General features: G+C 36.4%; 1 pseudogene; it reads right to left on the reverse strand.

Annotated features, from left to right (window-relative positions):
* Nucleotides 3563–8898, reverse strand: LOC104780071 (annotated as a pseudogene).

The following is a 9466-nucleotide window of genomic DNA, read 5'->3' on the forward strand; positions in this document are numbered from 1 at the left end:
ATCTTTGGTTGTCACCCTTAACCTCTTGTAACAGCAAGCTCTTCGGTTGTCACCCTTTACCTGAAATAACAGAGACAAGAAGGATTAATAGATGTAGCATCAGAAATACAAAAACAGAGAAGAGAGAGGAAAGAGATAAACACCGATCGTGTGTCTTTACTAAGGAGGAGGAGGATCCACTTGAGCAGCAGCAATATATGTATCATAACCACACACACACTAGTTTACATCCAAACACAATCACTTTCGCATTTTCAGAATGTGCCATACACATGAGGCACAACAATATGCGAAAGAAGTATTCCTAGAGTCCATCATCAACTACAGGCAACTATCCAATAATCAGCTAAAAGGCAAAATATCCAGAATCCCCCACTTGTTAACCATCAAATTAAACTATGTTTTATGCTATGCTCAGCCAAATAAGAAGAGCATAAAACATGAAGCAACACTAAAATACCCGAGAAACTGCAACTCGTATATGAATGGGTTGAGAGCAAAAAGAGGGATTTGGTTTGAAGAAGATACCTTCATCAGTAGGTTTGAGCCTGAAAATATAAAGCTCACAAAAGGTTTGGTCCGCAGAGGCGAACATTAGTCTGATAAAGTCTAGGCTCAGGATTGGATGATGCCAAATCCTTAGCCCAATAAAGGATACCTGCGCAACACCTGTAACTCGCCGAAACGTGATCCACAAACTCAATCCGACTCCCCTGCACAAACCATTTGTGAGCAAACAGAGTAAGAAGAAGAAAAAAGAAAAAAAGGACCACAAGCATACAATTGTATATCAACAAACCAAAGACTAGACCTATCATGTTATACTTCATCATTGGTACTGTAAGCAGCAATAGAAAAATGGGTCCATGATAGGCCTAGTCTCGAACTCATAGTCCAAGTTCTCCCAATCAATCACGAAACCCTAAACCCATACACACCACAACAAACAGAGCATAAATTGTAATGTTTTTTTTTAAAAAATCTTTTATAAATCAATTAACCAGATCGAGATCAAGATAATCATATTAACAAACTGAGGGAGCAAGAGATAAAAAAAATTGTGCCAATTGAGAGAAACAACTAACCCCAAAATCAGAGACAACGTCGAGGAGTTTAGAAGATTGAGACTTGAGGAAAATTCAACCATTTCCGACTCATCTCCTCTCTCAATTCAACAGATTCCGACTTGAGAAAACTTCACCGATTTTGGATTCGTGAAATGAAAAAGAGAGGAAGAGAGGAAAAAAGAAAAAAACTTCCGTCGTTGTTTTTTTTTTCTTTTTGTTAAATTCACGAACCAATCAGAGACAGACACATATAACATAAGAATCGATACTAAAAATGCTTAATTAAGAATCGATTTTAACATTTATCATGTATTATGATTTATTTTTATTCTTAAGTAACCCTAAAAACCCTTTAAATGCCAGCGTTGTACTTGCTCTAAGGCTGTAGGAATCCAGCAATTTTAGAATATGGGTTGATAATGGTCCAATGAACACATGGCTCCATGTGCTTTTCTACTTATTTCGATATACAAAAAAACTATATATAACCTCTTTAATAATATGTAACTATTGACTAACGCCCAAAAGATAATAATTAATATTTAAATGGTCAGCTCACATTCATTGGATGCAATGCTCTTGTTATGTTAAAAATTATTAAAAAGTGTTTGTGTTCTACTACAAAGCATGTGAGTATTCCTCGTTTAGATGGATTTTATTTGCAGGTTTTCACTGATTTCTATGACTAGAATTTGTTGTTTCCCTAAGTAGAGTTTATTAAGTTTTCCTGTACTAACAGTGATATACTAATTGTAGTATCATGCCAAACAAATCTAACCGTTGCAATTTTTGACAAGACCCCCAATATTTTATGTTTTAGTATTCACTTTTTGAAAGTTAACACATTAATCTCTCTGGATAAGCCGATTTTCTTTACTATTTATAGTATTGATAAGTTCCACACGACAAATTCTCGAGGCTATTAAAAGTCTAAATGGTAGACGTCACCAATTTCTGTAGATATATTTTGATCTGAAAAAATGAACGAAAGAAATAACCCATATTGAAAAGTTATGAAAACTAATATTTTGAACAGAAAATAGAAGATATTTCAGAAGAGTCGTTATCGGTTTTATGTTTAATCATGCAAAACTGCTTTCTTAGGAAATTGATTTTATTTTTCTTTCAAAAAAGTTCATATTTTCTACCAATTGTTCAATAAAGTTACATTCGAAAACAAGAAACAAAAATACAGTGTCATGTTTGAATACAGCTGTATGTGCGGCTGTGGGCTGGCAATATCATTATTCTTTGTAATGAGTATATATCTCACTTTGGAATTATGTCTACCTGATTACAAAAGTTCCTAACATTACCAGTTCTAGCGACTTCTCATTTTAGAAGCAACTTAAAAAAATAAGAATCGTTTTGGTACGAGTTGCTTTCAATAATATCAAAGCTGGTGAAACTTTTGATTATAAATTATCTCTGTATAATAACTTTTCTTTGTTATCTAGTTTATATATTATTTACTAATAATAACAATGTTAATTTATGTTTTGCAAAGTTGCCTATTTAATTTTTATCAAAAGAAATATTATGAATATTTTCTAGTAGGAAGATTTGGTCTTTTCATCGTCTCATATCTCTTTGTTATGTGTTTTTTTTTTCATTAGTTATATAAATAATTGTCAAAAAAAATTATAAAATGTTTAACAACTAGTAGTGTCTAGTACTCATATCCCGTGAAATATAAATCAGACTTTAATAGTTCTCAAGTCGTGGCCTTTTAAGAAATGTTATCAATATTATAAATTTCACCAATTTGGCCCAAAACCGGCTCATTACCATTTTCTTTTGATAACCATATCAAACTTCATATTACTCATGAAAGTTATCACTATATTAGAGTAGCCCATCACTTTGAATATGTTAATTTATGTAAAAGATACATATCAAATCATTGGAACTCCTCATATTCTTTTCTTTTATCTTTTACTTTTATTCATATATTAGAGCATGATTATCGTTTATATAGTCATTCGGATGTCAAAAAAAATAATTAACAATATTTTAATTGAATTTGATTATTTAATTATTTTTTAATTTATGCAACCAATAAAATGAAAACAGGTGTAGATTTAGTGTCTTACTAGTTTTGGGCATATACATTTTTTCTCTATCTCTCCACCGTTTTCTTATTTTTTTATTTTTTTTATTGTTCTGACTATGTCCAATGGATATGCTCTTAGAGCAGCCCATCACTTGAATAAGAGTAAAACTTGGGAGTTCTTACCAAAAACAAAAAGCCAAAAAGTAAAACTTGGGAGTAAAATTAAAGTGGATTTATGCCATGTTCCAGTGATTTCACATCATGATTCGAATTTTTGAAGATGTGTAATCTCATATATTAAAACTTGTAGATAAGAAGAGCTTTTTTTTTGGCAAGATAAGAAGACCTTCATCTTAAAACTTTGAGACTAAATTGTGTAGACGTTTATTTTATTTCAGTTTAATTTACAAGCTTTTTTTTTTTTTTAAACATTCCTTTGCTCTAGTGTTGAAATCGTATCCTGCTTCAAACACAAGACTTTTTGGACAATTTATTTGCTTACAAATAATAGAATGTTGTGGTCAATTTCATTAGAAATGAAACAACATTTTTTAAGTTAACAAGAAGTTGTCTGAAGACTGACCAATGAGAAGTAAACACCTGTAGGACCTTTCGACAACAAGGAAGAGTGAGTCCCACGTTCCACAAGTTTCCCTTTGTCCAAAACCGCGATTGCATCACAGTTCTGAATTGTGCTCAGCCTATGTGCGATCACTACACTCGTCCTCCCAACCATCACGCGCTCGAGCGCATCTTGCACCACCCTCTCTGACTGACTGTCTAAAGCGCTTGTTGCTTCGTCTAGGAGCAACACTGATGGGTTCTTTAGAACCGCTCTAGCAATTGCAATCCTCTGTTTTTGACCACCTGACAATTGTACTCCTCTGTCTCCACAGTAAGTGTCATAGCCGTCCGTTAACGATGTGATGAAATCATGAGCGTTCGCTGCTTTCGCGGCTTCGATAATCTCAGACTCATCGATCTTGTCAGATGCTCTTCCGTATATGATGTTCTCTCGGATAGTACCAGCGAACAAAGTCGGTTCTTGGCTAACCAAAGCTATGTGTTGACGAAGTGATCTTAGTTGATACGACCTTATATCACGACCATCGATTTTCACAATACCCTTTAACGGGTCATAGAACCGTTCGATCAAGCCGATAATAGTTGATTTACCCGACCCGCTTGGACCAACGATCGCTGTGGACTTCCCCTCGTCTATCTCAATGGAGAAGTTCTTGAATATAGTCACATTCGGTCTAGTCGGGTAAGAGAAATCCACGTTGAGAAACTCAACTCGACCTGTTAGTCTTACTGGCTCATATCCATCTTGATCCTCTGGGTCAATAGATGTGTAACGATCCAACACAGCGAACACAGACCCGACAGCGTCTGAACCTTTCGCTAGATCTGTGGTCATACTTCCAGCATCAGCAATGACACGACCAGTACTGACCAAGATCATAAACGTTTCGAACAAAGCTTTAGCCGTGATGTACCCATCTTGTATCAATCTACCACCGTACCAGAAATCCAAAGCCCAAGTGCACGACGTGAGGCTTTGAGACATCGCAAGCCCAAACCCTGCGAACCACGACTGACGTATGCTTTCTCTCCGTGGACTTTCTTGGGCCTTTTCGAGCATTTTCATGATACGTTCTTGTGACGAAAACGCTGTGATGGTTCGGACGTTGGAAACAGCCTCAGCGGCTAGTTTGCTACTTTCGTCTTGAGCCTTGATTGCTTTTTTTTACATGCTTTTGAGTAGAACACGGCGAGTGTAGAAGCAAACAATAATCACTGGTTGCACCGCGATCATCACTAGTGCTAACCTCCAAGCTATGACCAAGCCCATTGTGAAAGCTATGGTTACAGCCGATACGGTTTGTACCACTAATGCCATCCGATCACCTACCAACGATCTCACCTATATTAAAGAACAAAAAAAACATAAGAAATATCAAGAAACGCTATAACATTGTTCGTTAAGAAATTTTATGTACTTACGTACCACATTAGCATCTTTTGCGAGTCTAGAGCAAATAGCGCCGCTTGAGTTCTCATCTTTATCGAACCACCCGACCTCAAACGTTAACACCTTAGAGAGCATCCGTTCTCGGATACGTTTGGTTAAATATTCACCCATGTATGCGAAGTTGTAGTGTTGGCTGACATTGATCAAGAATGAAAGAACGGCTAGGCCGACAAAAGATAATGCATAGATCCTTGTTTTCTCCTTGATCTCGTCATGGCTGGTAAGAAAATAAACAGACACCATCGACCCCAAAGAATACGCGTACGCTGGCTGTATGGCTTCAAACAAGGTTGCACTTATGCAACCATACAACGCTTGTTTCCATTCCGGTAAATTCATTGCCAATAGTCTCTTAAACGACGGTAATTTCGGCTTGGTATCTTCGGAAAGATTCTTCACAATGCTTGGACCTGTAAACGAGTTAGCAGAGCTTGAACGGCTAAGAGTTGAGACTCTAGAACTACTTCTCAAATCTTTGTTAGGATCCGGGACTGGACCCATTTGTACATTGACGTTGATGTTCATATCTGAGTCTTGCTTTTCGATCTGTTGTAAGCGAACTAATGAAGCGTATTGACCATCTACGTTTTCCATTAGCTCATCATGTGATCCTGTCTCCACTACTTGGCCGTTTTGAACCACCGAGATAACATCAGCATTACGGATTGTAGAGAGACGGTGAGCGATAAGAATAGTTGTACGACCAATCGAGGCGTTTTCTAAGGCTTCTTGAACTACTCTTTCGGATTCAGAGTCCAATGCGCTTGTTGCTTCGTCTAGAAGAAGAATTATAGGCGATTTGATTATTGCGCGAGCGATTGCAATCCTCTGCTTTTGTCCTCCTGACATTTGCACTCCTCTTTCCCCAACCTATTTGTTTACACAAAAACACTAACTCAAACCTCCGATAAAAAATTATGTAATCGATAAGTCTTTTCAGAACTGGGATCTAACCTGAGTTTCGTAGCCATGGGGTAGCTGAGAAATGAAATTATGAGCATTAGAGGCTTTGGCAGCTTCCACAACATCATCCATGGATGCATCTTCTTTACCAAACAATATGTTCTCCTTTATCGTTGTGGCGAAAAGTGCTGGCTCTTGGCTAACTAAACCCATTTGTGACCTTAACCACTTCACCTGTAGCTTATCAATGGATACACCGTCTATTAGAATCTCTCCAGCAAGCGGGTCATAAAACCTTTGCAAAAGCGAAATCACGGTTGATTTTCCTGAACCGCTTCCTCCAACCAAAGCCACTGTTTTGCCAGAAGGAACTCTCAGACAAAAATCGTCAAATATCGATGTTTCAAGTCTCGATGGATACACAAACTTTACGTTCTTGAACTCGACTTCTCCTCTAATATTCTCCAACTTGTGGCCATCAGGGTTGTCGGAATCAATCTTGGGAACTCTGTTTATCACTTGCATGATTCGTTCCCCAGCTGAAGACGCCTCGAAGAAGTATTTGAGGTTACATAAACCACCACCAAGTGATCTGAAGCAATAACATATATCAACATCATGATAGGGTGTGATATCAACTAAAGATCATTTATCTTTCTTTTGTTACAAGAAACAAACTAATGTATTTTCTTTTTTACCTAACTACTACTCTACAAAAAAATACCCCACCAAATATGAGAATATATATATATATATATATAACTTAATAATATAAAAATGTTTGAAACGAAAATAAAAATATATAATATGTTTCACAAAATATCCATTTTTTCATTTCTCCATCATGCAAGAAACGTTTTTCAGAATTTTTAGTGATTATTAATAATAAAAAATAATATATATATATATATAATTAAGATATATTATTTTGAGCGACCGATAAGCGTTGATGGGATGCAGATGGTCTAATAGAACCAGTATATATATATATAGTATTGATTGAATCTATTCACAAAAGTACTGTTTTCTACTTTTGGGAAAAAGTATTTCTATAATATTTTGTATATGATACTAATATTTTAATAGTTTAATTTTTTCATAGAAGATTTTCTAAATATTTTAACTATTTTTGGCGTTTTGCACATGTCACTGTAAAATACAAGTATTTAATTATTTTCGCACGGTGTCATCTTTGAGTGATAGATACTTACACGCCACCTATAGCAATAGCAGCAGCAACTGCAAAGACGGTACCACCCTTAGCACCATGGTACATGACCATCCGGCTTCCATACCAAGACATGAACCCCCACATGGCGAAAGTGATTCCATTGCTTCCAATGGTGATCCCCTTTGCTAGTCCTTGACTAATCCCTAGCTTCACCGACCCTTGAAGCGCGGTTGAGAATTTGGATATGGTCTTCCTCTCTCCTGAAAACGCATAGACGGTTCGCACCGAAGAGATGGCCTGCTCAGCTACAAAACCAGCCTCATTATACTCTTCACGTATCTTCGTGGAAATGCTTATGAGGGCTCGTCCGTACATAAGGCCAGGAATCACTAAGAGGACAATGAATGGTAAGCCAACTATGGCGAGTTTCCATAGCAAGACAAAGCCGACTACGTAGCTTCCAACGAACATTGATGCGCTCATCAAAAAATTTGGTAACTACACCGAATCAAAACCCGGTTTAGAAAAACAAGAAAATCATACTAAGGATTATGAAAGATATATCATGATCATGATAAGCGACCTTTTCACTAAGGACGTCTTGGATGAGGAAACTGTCACTAGAGACACTAGTGATAACATCAGAAGTGCTTGTGACATGAAGATCAAAGTAACCGACATCTTGTCGTAACACCGCTCTTAAGTACCTTTCTCTCATTCTTGCTGTTTGTCTCTCCCCTGTTCTTGTCCAACAATATCCTTCTGTTTTTTTTAAAAAAAAATATTAAAAAAAGTTCATCCCATCCACGAATTTAATTAAAAAAATCGTTAATTTTAAATTGGTGTTAGTCAACTAATAATTAGAAAAGGAAAGGTAACATTATTAGAAAGGCTTACCAAGGAAACACACAACCCAAGATCCACAAGCTACATAAAGCAAAGCTACAGCGTTCTGTTGATTACACAAAAACAATAAAATCATTAGTCCTTTTTCCACTTGCCTCATCCTCATGAATATATAAAAGTGCATGTGTCATATATGGATTAAACTCTAATTAAAAAAATGAATATGAGGAGTCAAACAACTTATTATATGTTTGTAATTTTGTTGATTTTCTGACAATATGTCAACGGATTCTGGAAAATAAATCATCCAAGTAACTTGAACAGATTGTGATCATAATTAAGATATATAAAAAAAACTAAAATAAATAGTACCTTGGAGATGCTTTGCATGAAGGTTTCAGTGTTAAAAGATGAACCGCCAAGGTTGTTCATGAGCTTGCTTGTGATGAGAAGAACAAGTGGGGTTGTGAAACCATCACCGATGGCTCCGATGAACCCTAACCCCATCAGCAACCAATCTACACGGTCGGCGTGCATGAATATCGATCTAACGCTTCCCAAACCCTTCATTTTATTCTTCCCACTCTCTTTCTCTTCTTTACCCATATTTCTTTAGTACCAAAAGAGAGAGAGAAAGAGATAACGAAACGACACCTTGACCTTAACGAAACGACAGAGTTTGTTACGCTCTCTCTCTCTCTTTCTTGGAGAGGTTCTCTTTTCGTGCAGTAATTAATATTATAAGTGGAAACCTTTTTTTTTTTTTTTTTTTCCTTTTGCTTTTTATGGGTCACTTTGATATGTGATGTTTTAGTTCACATTTCTCGTCCATCGAATGTGGTAGCCAGCGGCTATTTATAGAAACCGAGAGAGAGAATCCAGTTGGCTTCTCGGAACTTCGTCTGCTTAATAATGTTACACTAGGTAGATGATCCGCGCCTCACGCGGGATTATGCTACTGAGGAATTATGCTACTGAAAATCATTTTATATTTTTTTGGATTTTTTTTGTCAGTCGGATGATGGTAGCTGAGTATTGTTTCCACAGTCACATGATCTTCATCTTGATCTTTCACATATTTTTGAAAGGTTTCAAGTCACAAACATTGTTGAAAGAAGTCATAAGAGATTAAAAGATAGAGTGTTTGTAAACTGTGATTTTGTTTGCGTGGTGAGCGGGTGGTTTTGGAAGAACGAAATATAAAGGTAATAATTTTTATTAGGATTTTATTTTTTAATTTTTTCAAAACCCCTCCAATTAAGCAAATTAAAAAGAATATGATTAGGTATTTGACTCTCGCGGCCTGAACCGAAACAATGTTTTATCCCTAGATGTCCAGTAAACTGCTGCGCCTCAACGCATTTCGGGGAGAACCAGCTTTGGATTTTTTT

This window comes from Camelina sativa, chromosome 4, assembly GCF_000633955.1.
Source record: "Camelina sativa cultivar DH55 chromosome 4, Cs, whole genome shotgun sequence".
Taxonomy (NCBI): domain Eukaryota; kingdom Viridiplantae; phylum Streptophyta; class Magnoliopsida; order Brassicales; family Brassicaceae; genus Camelina; species Camelina sativa.